The 15,263-nt window shown below is 41.4% G+C and overlaps 1 long non-coding RNA gene across 1 annotated transcript; it reads left to right on the top strand.

The window, feature by feature from the left end:
- Positions 1-1,008: 1,008 nt before the first annotated feature.
- Positions 1,009-9,171, top strand: LOC108516514 (uncharacterized). Its single transcript, XR_001881850.1, has 4 exons — positions 1,009-1,095; positions 3,272-3,410; positions 7,042-7,173; positions 8,870-9,171. It is a non-coding gene; the product is annotated as an uncharacterized LOC108516514 (long non-coding RNA).
- Positions 9,172-15,263: the final 6,092 nt, after the last annotated feature.

Below are 15,263 nucleotides of genomic sequence, written 5' to 3'. Positions count from 1 at the left end.
GCCTCACAACACTTTTAAATTAAATTAAATTAAATTAAATTAAATTAAATTAAATTAAATTTTGAGACATTTTCTCACTCTGTTGCCCAGGCTGGAGTGCAGTGGCATGACCATAGTTCGCTATGGTCTTAGGCTCAAGTGATCCTCCTGCCTCAGCCTCCCGAGTAGCTGAGACTACAGATAAAGCCACCACGCTTGGTTAATTTAAAAATGTATATATTTTTGTAGAGATGGCGTCTTGCCATGTTGCCCAGGCTGGTCTCAGACTCCTAATCTCAAGAGATCCTCCCACCCAGACCTCCCAAAGTGCTGAGATTACAGGCATGAGCCACGGTACCCAGCCTCCCACAACACTTTAGAGTGTGCAGTTTTAAGGACCAGGGACCTTGAAATCTAACACTAGTGACTTATACTAACTGCTTTTTCTGGTACCATAATATTAAAGACATTTCTGTCAAAGGTCCCTTTTTATATTTAGGTTACTAAGTGATGTCGTTGACAATGACCTCAAAATATCCTTAAAAATTATTGTGATAGTAAATTCTTCAGATGATTTAATGGAATTCCTAATGTAAGTCAAAGGAGGAGGCAAAGCACAGCTCTATGAAGGCATTCTGTAGGGCCAAGAAAAAGCAACGTAAGTGTGTGGCTCTCTGATGATCTAGTCTGATCCAGGGATAAAATCTAAACTAGCAGATAATCAATTTATGTCCCTCAAATTACACATTGTGAGAACCATTTATCTCACAATGTGTACATCACAATGTGACTCACACCTGTAATCCCAGCACTTTGGGAAGCCAAGGTGGGTGGATCACCTGAGGTCAGGAGTTTGAGACCAGCCTGGCCAACATGGTGAAACTCTGTCTCTACTAAAAACACAAAAATTAGCCGAGCGTGGTGGCAGGCACCTATAATTCCAGCTACTCAGGAGGTGGAGGCACAAGAGTTGCTTGAACCTGGGAGGCCGAGGCTGCAGTGAGCCGAGATCGTGTCATTGCACTCCAGCCTGGGTGACAGAACAAGACTTGGTCTCAAAAAAAGAAAGAAAGAAAAAAGAAAAAAAGAAAGAAAGATGCCAAGGATATAAACAGGGTGAGTCAGTTCTGGGGTCTGTTCTTCTAAGTGATGCTTTTGAAACATGTTTTTCTCTAAATATGAACAATCTGGTTCTTCATAGACTATGCCTTCAGTGTTCGACACTTGTGTCTTTTGGAGACTCAAATGGTATTTCAAATAAATTATATTCAGCAAATACTAGAAAGTTATGGTATGTTGTTACTTAGAATTCTATCATGATTTTTGGCAGATTTTTAAGTTTCCCAGAACTTGTAAGGGAACTGTGAAATGCTACACTCTATGGAGATAAAAGTTAACTAACAAACAAAGCGAACCAAGAGATAAAAGGAAAAGTTAGGCTGCAAGTTTTGAAATAATAATGGCACTTGAACCATGAGATCCTTTAATACCCACAATGAAAAGACGCACCCAGCACAACAATGACAAATACTTGGATGTAGATAGCACGGGGTCAGATAAAACCCAAGGCTGTAGCTTAAAGATTTAAGGAAATAAAAAATTTCAAATTCCAGGATAGAAAAAAGATAATTTATATGAAAATGAAGAAGTTGATGATAGAAAATGGCACATAGGAAGAAGTTAGAGCCAGTAAGACAGGCAGTACTTGAAAAGAAGAAATGTGGACTGTGAAAACGAAAAGAAAATGTGGTCATTCTACTACATATTGATTTGAAGTGTATATTACTTTTACACACACAAGTTGAGGGTCATCTTTGTTTAGGTTAAGATGGTAGTTTCAAGTAAGAGGGAGATATGGCATGGGAAGGACAGCGAAGAGTAAGGTTGTCCTTGTACATTACGTTTCTGCAGAACTTATTGCTATTTTCATGAATTCCTGATTTAGAAAACTAAAAGTTCTCTGACCTCTGGAGAGGCACCTTTCTGGTAGGTCTTGAGAAAAGGTGAAACAAAAAAAAAAAAAATGCTGCTTCTCTCTCCTTGCCCTATGAAAGCCACAAAACGTTGGTGTTTAAAAGACAAAGCTAAATGTAATCTAATGACTCATAGATCAATATCTTTCACTGACCTTGGGAAGATACCCGAGGAAGTCACCAGTTAGCTAATGATTCTCAGTTTAGAAAGGGCGGAGGAGGCTAGCCGCCTCACGGAGAAGGCTTTAAGGAAGACTTCCTTTGAGTCTACCAGCTAACATGGCGAGACTATAATATATTGTCGTGCTATCAGAAGCAGCTACATAACTTGAATTTGAGAGCATTCAAGCTTAATGGATTTTTTTTTTTTTTTTTTTTGAGACAGGGTCTTGCTCTGTCACCCAGGCTGGAGTGCAGTGGCATGATCATAGCTCACAGCAGCCTCAATCACCTGGGCTCCAGTGAACCTCCCTCCTTGGCCTCTCGAGTAGCTGGGACTATGGGTGCACACCACCACATATGGCTAATTTTTAAAAATTTTTAGTGGAGATGAGGTCTCACTATGTTGCTCAGGCTGGTCCCTTGAGATAAAGTGATCCTCCTGCCTTGGCCTCCCAAAATGCTGGGAATATAAACATCAGCCACCAATCCAGGCTGAATTTTTGTTTGAGACAGTGTCTCACTCTGTTGCCCAGGCTAAAGTGCAGTGGCATGATCATGGCTCATTGCAGCCTCAACCTCCCAGACTCAAGTGATCCTCCTGCCTCAGCCTCTCAAGTAGCTGGGACTACAGGTGCGTGCCGCTATGCCAGGCTATTTTTTTTTTTTAAGATGAGGTCTCACTGTTTTGCCCAGGCTAGTCTCGAACTCCTGGGCTCAAGTGATCCTCCACCTTGGTCTCCCAAAATGCTGGGATCACAGGTGTGAGCCACTTCACCCAGCTCAGTAATGGAGTTTGATGATTCCCACCCTATGTTCATTCCCCTAATTACTTTGATTTCTTACTGTGAGGTTACAATTACTCGTACTTACTTTCAAATAGTCTCCATTTGTTTTGGCATTTGAAGGTTTTTTAAAAAGTATTTATAAGTCCAAATCATAAACCTATTTCATTTTGGATTGCTATTTTTGTATATGTATATGTCAGACATAAACATGCTAAAATAACGTTGGTAGTTATGTAAATTGGATACCAGTGGTGATCATTCATCCTCTTCAGGCAGGTGGGCACTTATTCTTTCCTTATGTGCTTAAAAATAAAAGACCAAGATTTATTATGTGTGGTTCAGATGCTACTCATGTTTATTATTGATACTCAGGTTGAAGACAGAAAGATCAATGCACGTCAGGAGATCGACTGCTACAGCAATGAGCCCTATTTGCAACCCACAGACAAACTGTTTCAAATACAATGAATAGTCAGTGTTCACAGGTGTGCTCTAGGAAAACTGTTTGCAGGTGAATACAAAACTGAAAACTCCTCTATTTTGAATTAAAACTAAGAAATTAATCATCTAATTCTTAGGATTCTTCTGTGCTTTATTGACTTGCTTAAATACGAGGTCTTGATGACCCTAGTTTTATCTCCCTGAATGAAGATTACATTCCTTTTTAACAATTCAAGTGAAACATCCAAATCTCCCCTCTCCAGGAAGAACAGTGGTTGAACTGAACAGCAAAATAACTAACTAAATAAATAAATAAATAACATTTCTGTGCCTTGGGTTGTCAGAGATAATTTTAACTAAATCATTAAACTGATATGAAGATTATTGATACCAACTGTAGAAGGTTGAATGGTAGCCCCAAAGACATCAGGGTCTAATGCTATAAACCTGGAATTGTTACTGCGTTTGGAAAAGGGCCGTTGCAGATATGATTAAGTTAAGGCTCTTAAGATGAGGAGATAATCCTGGATTATCTGGGTGATCCCCAAATGCCATCACAAGTGTCCTTAGACAAGAGATGTAGGAGATTCAACACACACTAAGAAGAATGCAGGTGAAGATGGAAGCAGTAGCTGGAGCAATGCGGCCACAAATCAAGGCTCCCTGCCAGCAGCTGCCAGAGGCGAAGAACAGTTTCTCCCCTGGAGCTTCCCAAGGGAGCGCAACCCTGTCAACACCTTGATTTTGGACTTCTGGCCTCCAGAGCTGTAAGAAAATACCAGTTGTTTTAAGCCACCCAGTTTGTGATAATTTGTTACAGCAGCCATTAAGAAATGAATGCACCAGTGAATAAAATATTTTTGCAAAAGATGTTTAAATGCAAGATAGCAATGAGGGATCAGCGTTAGGATATATTTAAGGGAAATGTGTTCCTGCATATGGGATAAGCACTTCTAGTATGTTTTCTTCTTCTTCTTTTTTTTAATCAAGCCTTCTTTTTTTCTTTTTAAATTATTTTTAATTGACAAATGATCATTGTGAGATACCGGTTCACACCAGTCAGGATGGTGATTGTTAAAAAGTCAAGAAGCAATAGATGCTGGCGAGGCTGTGGAGAAATAGGAAAAGCTTTTACACTGTTGGTGGGAATGTAAATTAGTTCAACCATTGTGGAAGACAGTGTAGCGATTCCTCAAGGATCTAGAACCAGAAATACCATTTGGCCCAGCAATCCCATTACTGGGTGTATACCCAAAGGAATATAAATCATTCTACTATAAAGACACACACACACGAATGTTTATTGCAGCACTATTTACAGTAGCAAAGACACAGAACCAACCCAAACACTCATCAGTGGTAGGCTGGATAAAGAAAACGTGGTACATATACACCACGGAATACTATGCAGCCATAAAAAGGAATGAAACTGTGTCCTTTTCAGGGACATGGATGAAGCTGGAAGCCATCATCCTCGGCAAACTATCACACGAACAGAAAACCAAACACCGCACCTTCTCACTCATAAGTGGGAGTTGAACAATGAGAACACACGGACACAGTGAGGGGAACAACACACAAAGGGCCTGTTGGGGGTGGAGGCGAGAGAAAGAAGAACATCAGGACAAATATCTAATGCATGCAGGGCTTAAAACATAGATGATGGGTAGGTAGGTGCAGCAAACCACCATGGCACATATATACTAACAAAACCAACATGTTCTGTGCATGTATCCCAGAACCTAGAGTAAAAAAAAAAAAAAATTACATTCCCACCAGCAGTGTACAATGGTTCCATTTTTTCCACATCCTCACCAGCATTTGTTATTGCTTGTCTTGTGGCTATAAGTCATTTTAACTGTGGTGAAGAAAAAACAAAAACTACCAAAACTTTTTTTTCTTTTTAAATTATTATTATTATTTGAGGCAGAGTCTCACTCTTGTTGCCCAGGCTGGAGTGCAGTGCATGATCTCTGCTCACTGCAACCTCCGCCTCCCAGGTTCAAGCGATTCTCCTGCCTAAGCTTCTCCAGTAGCTGGGATTACAGGCATGTGACACCATGCCTAGCTGATTTTTGTATTTTTAGTAGAGACAAGGTTTCCCCGTGTTGGCCAGGCTGGTCTTAAACTCCTGACCTCAGGTGATCCACCTGCCTCGGCTTCCCAAAGTGCTGGGATTACAGGCATGAGCCACTGCACTCCGCCTTTCAATTATTTTTAGTTGACAAATGATAATTGTGTATATTTATTGGGTACAATGTGATTTTTTGATATATGTATACATTAAAAAAAGATTCAATCAAGCTAATTAACACATGCATCAGCCGGGCGCGGTGGCTCAAGCCTGTAATCCCAGCACTTTGGGAGGCCGAGACGGGCGGATCACGAGGTCAGGAGATGGAGACCATCCTGGCTAACACGGTGAAACCCCGTCTCTACTAAAAATACAAAAAACTAGCCGGGCGACGTGGCGGCGCCTGTAGTCCCAGCTACTCAGGAGGCTGAGACAGGAGAATGGCCTGAACCCGGGAGGCGGAGCTTGCAGTGAGCTGAGATCCGGCCACAGCACTCCAGCCTGGGTGACAGAGCGAGACTCCGTCTCAAAAAACAAAACAAAACAAAACAAACAAACAAACAAACAAACAAAAAAAAACACATGCATCACCTCACCAACTTACCATTTTTTTGTTGGAAGAACATTAAAAATCTATTCTTTTAGCAATTTTGAAATATGCAATACATTATTTGTTAACCGTGGTCACCATGCAGTACAATAGATCACTAAAATGTATTTTTCTAGTCTAATCAAAACTTTGTACACTTTGGTCAACATCTTCCCTTTCCCTACCCCTCTCCTTCCCTACAGCCTCTGTTTCTGCAAGTTCCCTTGCTGAGTTCCTAGACCTAAGCCAATTTTCACATTCGGAGCTCATGGCTGGAAGAGATTGCCAAGGCCCTATGAGGAAGTAGGCAGCAATGCCATGGCAAAGAAATACCATGATGATTCCCCCAGGACTGTCCCAGAGGGACCTATGGCCATTTACCTGGGTCACTATATGTTGAGGAGGAGGGAATACCCAGACCTTGCAAAGATTGTTGGACACAGGGACTCAGTTGACATGAATACCTCGAGATATGAAATGTCATCATGTGTCCCTTCCTCATCCCACCTTAGAGTCCTGGCTAAAGTAATACGTTTTATATGTGTACAATCAGCCCCTCAGCTGTGACGCATCTACTTAGTGGTCATTTTCTTGGACGCTGGCAGCTGAAATAACACCTTTGGGTCCGGGGTGTGTGGGGTAGGAGCTATCACATTAGGGAAGGCTAAGTAGGAGCCTCTAAAGCTGCCCCCACCCCAGGACCAACATAGTAAATCAAAGCACTATTGCATCACAGGATTTAATGCCTATTAGAGCCTGAAAGGGTACAAGGTGGTGGTCCCTCCTATCACGTCTCCATTTGCTCAGCCAGTCTGATGCTTGCAATGACCTGCTCGTAGAATACCACAAGCCTAACCGAGCTGCTGCCCTACTACAGCTGCCAAACAGAGCAGTATTGTTGCTAAAGCAGATTGTTAAAACCTCAGGTACATGTTATGTGGCCACTGATTTGGCAAATGTGCTCTTTTCTATTCTGAAGAGCAACAATTTGTATTCCTGTGGAACGGACAACAGCATTAATTTACTGTCTTGCTTCAGGGCGCTGTGAACTTTTCTACCCTCTGTCGTCATATAGTATGAAGAAACCCGGACAGTCTGGACATCCTGTGGGACATTACAGTGATCCATTACATGGGTGACATCATGCTGATTGGGCAGAACAAACAAGAGGTAGCCAGCATTCGGGAGGACTTGTTTGGACAGGCACCTACCACTTCAGTAAAGTTTTCATTGGTCCAGTAATCAGAAGTATGCTGGGATACTTCTTCTAAGTTAAAAGATGCATTCTTGCTCTTGCATCTCCTACCACAAAGAAGGAAACACAGTGCCCAGTAGGTCACCTGGACTGAAGCTGTATTCCTAGCCTGGAATGTGGCGAGCAAAGACAGATGAGAAAAACTGCAGGGGAAGGAGTTGGAGGGAGCTAGCAATGGGGTCTAAGGTTGATTTAAACCCACTGCCAAGAAGAATAGGTCCATCATAAGTCTGAAACTAGTAAAATAGTGTCTGAGGAGTTCAGAGCACAGACTACAGACAAAAGAATTAAAAATATGCTTGTTTTAAAGGACTAGTCTTGGAAACACATAGCTTCTGGGGAGAAAAGCAAAGCAAAAAAAAAAAAAAGAAGGGAATTTGTCAACACCAAAAACTGCATACACTCTTACCTTTTGAACTACAAGTCCCATTTCTAGGAATCTACTCTTTAGATCTACCTCCAACAATATGAAAATACATATGCACAAGGTTATTCATTGCTAACTGCAAAGACTTGCAGTGGGGTGGGCATGAGACAGGAATATTTTCACCTTGCATTCATCTGCTGAACTGACCAATCTATAAACCAAGCTTGGGCTCTTTCCTCTTCTTCCATCCGGTTGTACAGAACCCTCCATGAGGCCATGGGTGTGAGCCTGAGGTAGGGAGCTGGGGTAACCACTGTGGGTGATACAGGGTTTGGGCAACTTGCTCATTGATTGTTAATTGCAAGATATTAGAAACAGCCTAAATGCCTATGCACGGGAAAGTGGTTGAATAACATCCCCTGAGTGAAGTACTATGCAGCTGTAAGAACAAGGAAGTGCTCTATGACCTGTTACAGAGTGAAACTAGCATAATTAGCAAATATCCCATGTCTAGGATGTATTAAGTGAAAAAAACAAACCACAAAAAGAGCATAATATTCTGCCCTTCAATTAAAAATGAGCATTATACAGCTTAGGGAACATGGGGAGACCTGTCTCTGCAAAAAATTAATAAGTTAGCCTGGCGTGGTGGCACACCCCTGTGGTTCCATCTACTCGGGGGGCCGAGACAGGAGGAATGCTTGAGCTCAGGAGGTTGAGGCTGCAGTGAGCTGTGTTCATGTGACTGCACTCCAGCCAGGCAACCTTGTCTCGAAAACAAAAGCGCATTATACAAGAAAATATACATACATCTGCTCATTTGTGCCAAAGAGTAAATTAGGAGCTGAAATTGGTTACCTACAGGTGTTGGGTGATAACAGAGGGCAAATAACAGTATTGCTGAGAATGGGGTCACAGGAATCGGGAGAGATACTTTGCAAACCATGTTCATACTTAGAACCATGCTATTTTTTACTCTTAGAGCCACGTTAATGCTTCACAAACTCCCAAAATAAGTGGTTAAAACAATGGGGATGGGACAAAATGGAATGCTAAACGTAATAAATGAATTTACTATAATTGTATTACAAATGGATTACATAACCACACTGAAGGGGTGGGAGAGAAAAAGCATTAGCCAAAGTTACTTCGGAAAACAGTATTTTGATTGTATATTGTAAAGGAAAAGGCAAAATGAACTAGACACAAATATTGTACTCTAGTTTCCTATCTGTTTTTCACAGGGGTATGCAAGAATGAGACTCCTTCATATGCATATTATGATTCGGCAGATCAGTAAATTTATGGAAGGTGATGAGACTCAAACGTTATTAAGAACATCATAAGGAAGAGAAACTGTATTTCCAATTCATTTAGTGGAAGTGGATCATCGTAAAGGTCTTCATCCTCATGGTCTTTACGCTGAGTGGGCTGAGGAGGAAGACAAGGGAGGATTTGGTCTTGCTGTCTCAGGGGTGGCACAGGTGGGAGAAAATTCCTATATAAATGGACCCACACAGTTCAAACCCATGTTGTCGGAGAATTAACTGTCATTCAAAATAAAAATTAGAAAACCATAAATGTAGGTTGAGCAGCTTCTGTGTCTCAGGCCTTGTTGCAGATGCTAGAGATATGCCAGTGAACAGCATGAGGCCCGAGGCCCCTGCTCTCATGGGGTTTATGTTAAGTCATAAGTCTCATGCTAATCACTCACCATTTGTAATAAAGACAATGAGAATATTACCCTGTACAGATTGAATTATTCTGACTGAAGGTTTACATAATTTAGAGTGACACTTGGCTTCTGTCTTAATGATGTCACAAAAGAAAATGTAGAATCAGGGACCAGACATTGTTAACTACACTGCTGAATAGCTCTGGCATTTATATACTCATTTCCAAAAGTACATAGTTACTAAGTCTTCTTGGTGGGCACAATCTAATTTCAGCTTAATGCATTTTTTCTGAACTTGAACTATGCTAAGATTGATGTGTGATAAGCCACACCTGATAATTGCCCTTTATATGTTAAGTCTAGAAACTTCAAGAATGATCCATACACATTTAATTAAACCTATGACTTGTATCTGAATTGTGATTTCATTTCCATTATTTAGCTTTAAAATTCTTCAAAATCCACAATTCTATTGATCTTTGACCAGATTAAAAATAGAAACAATGAGAGTTGCTATGGCCATGGGCTCAGTTCGTTTGTCCCGTTGTGTATGATCACCTTCCCCTGCAGGGAAACTGGGCGAGGGGTGAGCCTGGTGGTTCAGTCCTCTGGAGACCTGATGCGTGTTGGGCTTTTTCTTTTTGCCAGCATGCTCTGGCATTGGCAAACAAATCATTGAGAGGGAGCTGAGAAGAGATAAACAGAATCTGAGGAAAGTAGACGATGTGTGAGTTTTCCAAGCATTCAAGAACGTTTACCACAGCTGTAAGGTCAAGTACAATGTTGTGAGCCACTAAGGTGGATACTTTAAGTCTTCAGGGTTTTCTCATTCCAAAAAAGAGCCTAGCTGCAAAGGTGTGGCTTCTGCAATACAGTAAGGCAACCCTGGAGGAAGTAGGAATGGGGACAACTGAGCCATCCATGTTATTAACCATGGCCTCCTTTCCTACCCATCTCTCTGGCCACTTTTCTTCCACCCAAGTTAACTCATTCTACTTAATGAGATATTTGAAAGCTGCAGTTTCCCAAGAAGCAGTACGAGGCTCTGGTCATTTCTCTGTCTGTATTAGGTGACCTCCTACATGCCCGTGACCATTCATGTTCAAGACTTGGAGGTTCAGTTTTTAGCGCAGAGCTGCTGCTCCTGAGTTCCCACCAGAACATTCTATTGCTTATTTTTTTTTGATGGAGTCTCGCTCTGTCACCAGGCTGGAGTGCAGTGGTGTGATCTTGGCTCACTGCAACCCCCGACTCCCTGGTTCAAGTGATTCTCCTGCCTCAGCCTCCTGAATAGCTGGGATTACAGGCACGTGCCACCACGCCCAGCTAATTTTTGTATTTTTAGTAGAGACAGGGTTTCACCATGTTGGCCAGGATGGTCTTGATTTTCTGACCTCGTGATCCACCTGCCACAGCCTCCCAAAGTGCTGGGATTACGGGCGTGATCCACCGCGCCCAGCCAAGAACATTCTATTGCTTATTTAACGTTTCCTCATGAATGTCTCAAAGGCATCTTACATCAAGCTGGCTTAGCGATCTTTCCTTCCCTGCACCCCAACATCAGAATCTGGTCCTCTGTCTCTGTGACTGGTACCATCATTCATTCACCTGCACACACCAGAAGAAGGGAAGCGATTTCTCACTCTCTCACTTTCTCTTATTACCCCTGTATCTAATCAATAGCTGATTGGTTATTGATTCTACCACCTAAATATCTCTCAAATCCGTTCGTACTTTCTCCATCTCCACTGTGTCTACCTTAGCCCAAACTACCATTCTCTGCAATACCATCCTCTGTAATACCATCTTCTGTCTTCTGAATTATAGCACCAAACAGTTCTCCCCATATTCCCTCCTACTCCCTCTGATCCACCACATTGTAGTCAAGAGAACTTTTAAGAATTGCTCATAATGACTCTATTGTTTAAACACTTTGATGGTTTCCTATTTTCTTATGATAAAGACTCAAATACTTAATATGGCCTAAAACAATCTGCATAATCTGGTTTTTCAGCCTCACCTCCTGCTACTCACTACCCACTTTATTCACTGTAACACATCAGCCTTTCTTCTACAATTTGCAATGAGCCACGCTCATGTCAACCCGGCCTTTGCATATGCTGTTCCCCTTTCCTGGATATCCAGATACCCTTCAGGAGATACTTCTTATTACTCCCTGAAGGAGATAATCTTCAAACCTGCAACTCAGTTCCCACAGGTTACTCTCCCAGTACCCTAGACCTCTCATTCCTAGTGTTTACCACAATTCAAATAAAATAATTGTAGAGTTATTTCACATTTGTCTCTCACTCTTGAATGTAAGCCTATAAGGGTAGGAACCATGTCTATCAGCTTATGTCTAATCACCAGTACCTGCCACAGTGCTGGGCACACAGCAGCAACTTAACATTTAATATTAATAAGGTAACAGTGCTGGAATCAGGCACTGTTATAAACTCTTAATGTGTAGGAACTCATTGAATCCTGGTAACAAACCTAGAATGTAGGTCTTCTTCTTTTTCTTCTCATTTTACAGATGTAAAACAGGCACAGAGAGGTGAAGTAAGCTGCAAATATCACACAGTGCAAAATGGAACTTGAACCTAGCAGTCTAGATTCAAAGCCTGTACTTTTAGTTTACTGCCTCAATATTTATTGAAAGCATGCCTGTTTAAATGTTCACTGAAGTGAATTACTCAGAGAACTGCTCATAAACAAATTCATAATTATAGAGCACCTCTACTGTAAAGATTAACATGTTTAACTATGGAGGAGGAGAGGGATATAAGTACTTTGATACCATCCATACTGGAAACTTAAAATCTTTGCCAAGCCCGTAAGAGATAACCTGTCCAAAGGTGAATACTACTAGATTCAAATAGGTTGAAATAACATTCAAGGCCTTTGTACTTCTTAGGCTTATGAAAATTTGGTTGCTTGATATGCTTGAGTATATATATATATACACACACACACACACACATATATATACACACATACATATATATACACACATATATATACACACACACACATATATACACACATACATATATATACACACATACATATATATACACACACACACACATATATATACACACATACATATATATACACACATATATATATTTGCTAATACTTTAAGGCCTTTCTGTGCTGCATTAACCAATCTAAAAAGAGCAAACAAAATGAACATAGGTACCATGGTTCATTATTCCTAGCTTAAATGTTAAACAATGGATAAGTCAATTACATTTTAAATTGTTGCCTTGACCACTGTGGGTTGTCATTTTATTGTGGCTTTGGGAAGAGCAAAAATGCACAGAATAGAACATTGGGCAACTTCCCCTGCCCACAGTTGAGCTCTATTACTAAGATGAGATGCTGTCATCTGTGTTTTCATTTCCATATTTAACAACAAAAGTGGCACTTGCCAACTGTTATAAAGTTGTTCTGAGTAGGGCGTGATGATGTTTGTAAAGTTTGTAGTGCTGGAAGAAAGGTACTAATAAACACTAAAGCACAAACCACTTAACTAGTGCACTATTTGATGTGAAGCAGATGATTCAAATGACTCAGTGATGATTAATCTAATGCTCTAAAATACAAATAGGGGATTCATCCCAAGATGTTTCACATATTCTTAGAATATCAGAATTTTAAATTCTTACATATTTTAAGACTATACCTACAGGATTTTGAAGCAATATTGAGAACTGAACAAACAGTTGATTCCGATGATAGATGACTCAAATGGGCAGAGATTGCTTAATAATACAGACTGCGAAACTAGAATACATCCAATTCAGGCTTCCCATTAAATCTATAGTGAACGGGTGATCACTCATCCTCCCGTAGGGGAGTTCCTGGGAATGTCCTCCGCATGCTATTCTGCTGGTTGACTGTTTGCACATGGTGGATTCCCAAAAGCTTTCTGGTAAGAGAAGTGCCCCTCCAGCTATGGAGGGACCAGATCAGCCTAGGCTAGCTGGCCCATGGAGGAGAGTTCTTAGGCTGGCAAAAAACTGGAGTTTGTGAGGGCCTTTAGAGTTGTCAATTCACAGCTAAACCTATATGGGACACTATGGACTGATGGTCAATTTTAGCTTTTTTTTTCTTTCTTAAACAAAACAAAACAACTTGAACCCCATTTTAATAAACATACAATTTTTTTGTATTCTACCTTAATGATAATCGACATTTCAAAATAAATTTTGTGAATAGAAAGAAATCACAGTAAAGGTAAATTTAGAATATGCTTCAAACTACTTAAGCACTGTATCCTCCTGCGTCTGGAGTTGATTTGTTCCAGTGGGTTCCTGGTCTCGCTGACTTCAAAAATGAAGCCCTGGACCTTCACGGTGAATGTTAGAGCTCTTAAAGATGGCACAAACCCAGGTCAGGCATGGTGGCTCATCCCTGTAATCCCAACACTTTGGGAGGCCCAGGCAGGCGAATCACGAGGTGAGGAGATGGAGACCATCCTGGTGAACATGGTGAAACCCCTTCTCTACTAAAAATATAAAAAAATTAGCCAGGTGTGGTGGCGGACCCCTGTAGTCCCAGCTACTTGGGAGGCTTTGGCAGGAGAATGGCATGAACCCAGGAGGTGGAGCTTGCAGTGAGCCGAGATCGCGCCACTGCACTCTAGCCTGGGTGACAGAGGGAGACTCCATCTCAAAAAAAAAAAAAAAAAAAAAAGATCACACAAACACAAACCCAAAGAGTGAGCAGCAGCAAGATTTATTGTGAAGAGCAAAAGAACAAAGCTTCCACAACTTGGAAAGGGACCCAAGCAGGCTGCCCCTGCAGGCTGGGGTGGACAGTTTATATTTCCTTATTTGTCCCCGCGAATGTCCTGCTGATCGGTCCACTTTACGGAGTGCTGATTGGTCCATTTTACAAACCTATAAATAGCTACAGAGCACTGATTGGTGCGTTTTTACAGAGCACTGATTGGTGCATTTTACAAAACTCTAGCTAGCCACAGAATGCTGACTGGTGCATTTCACAATCCTCTTGTAAGACAGAAAAGTTCTCTAAGTCCCCACCAGACCCAGAAGTACAGCTGGCTTCACCTCTCACTCCCAGAAACTACATGGCTGAAGACACATTCCTCCTGGGTGGCACGATCTTCTGTGAATGTCAGGCTAGCGATTCCAGCAGGATGTTCCTGGATGGACTCTGATACCTGGATCCCACATGAAAACTTGGACTTGGTGCCTACATCTAGACTGCTGTTTCGTCTCATTTATTTTCTAGACAAACTGTGCTGCTCCACGGCATTAGCATCAATATATCTTTTGCTTCGTGGAGCTTCCTAGGGATTTAAATTCAAACCATATCATAAAATACAATAAAGGTTTATTTACAGCACATTGGTTTCATTTGACGTTCCTGTACCAGACTACCCTGGCAATCGGCTAAAGTTTTATCAGCAAGTTTGCTGCTGGGATTTTTCTCATTTGGTTCAGTTTACTACAGCCTATCGTAAGTGATGCAGATGGGTTTCGTTTCTAATATGTGAACGTGACAACTGTTTTGGTTTGGGTCCATCATTAATCAAAACTGAAGAAGATTCTTGGGTTCCATGGTGCAGACTTTGACTTTTATTTCTAGCTTCTGTGTGCTTTGTCATATTTCCCCTTGCTTCCCAGACGAGGTGTGTTTCCTTATCTGATCATCACTGGAGACAACTCAGGAACCAGGAGAGGCTGGATTGGATACCACAAGGAATGCAGCCCTGCCAACAGAGGGACGGATAAAATTAGAGCAAACGGACACATCCCCCCAGCCAGTTCTCCACAGGGCAGATTTTATTAGTATATTTCTAACACTGGGGCCTCGTTTCAGTCTTCAAAAGTTTTTTTTTTTAGCGCAAACTAGACGCGCTCTGAGCCAAAATTAGCGTCCGCGAACCCCACCCCATTCGCCTCCAATGGACCTAGCTCTCCTTTCCT

This window comes from Rhinopithecus bieti, unplaced genomic scaffold, assembly GCF_001698545.2.
Source record: "Rhinopithecus bieti isolate Rb0 unplaced genomic scaffold, ASM169854v2 scaffold_35856, whole genome shotgun sequence".
NCBI classification, from domain to species: domain Eukaryota; kingdom Metazoa; phylum Chordata; class Mammalia; order Primates; family Cercopithecidae; genus Rhinopithecus; species Rhinopithecus bieti.
Note: the sequence above shows the minus strand (reverse complement) of the source record. Positions and strands in the feature narration are given on the sequence as shown.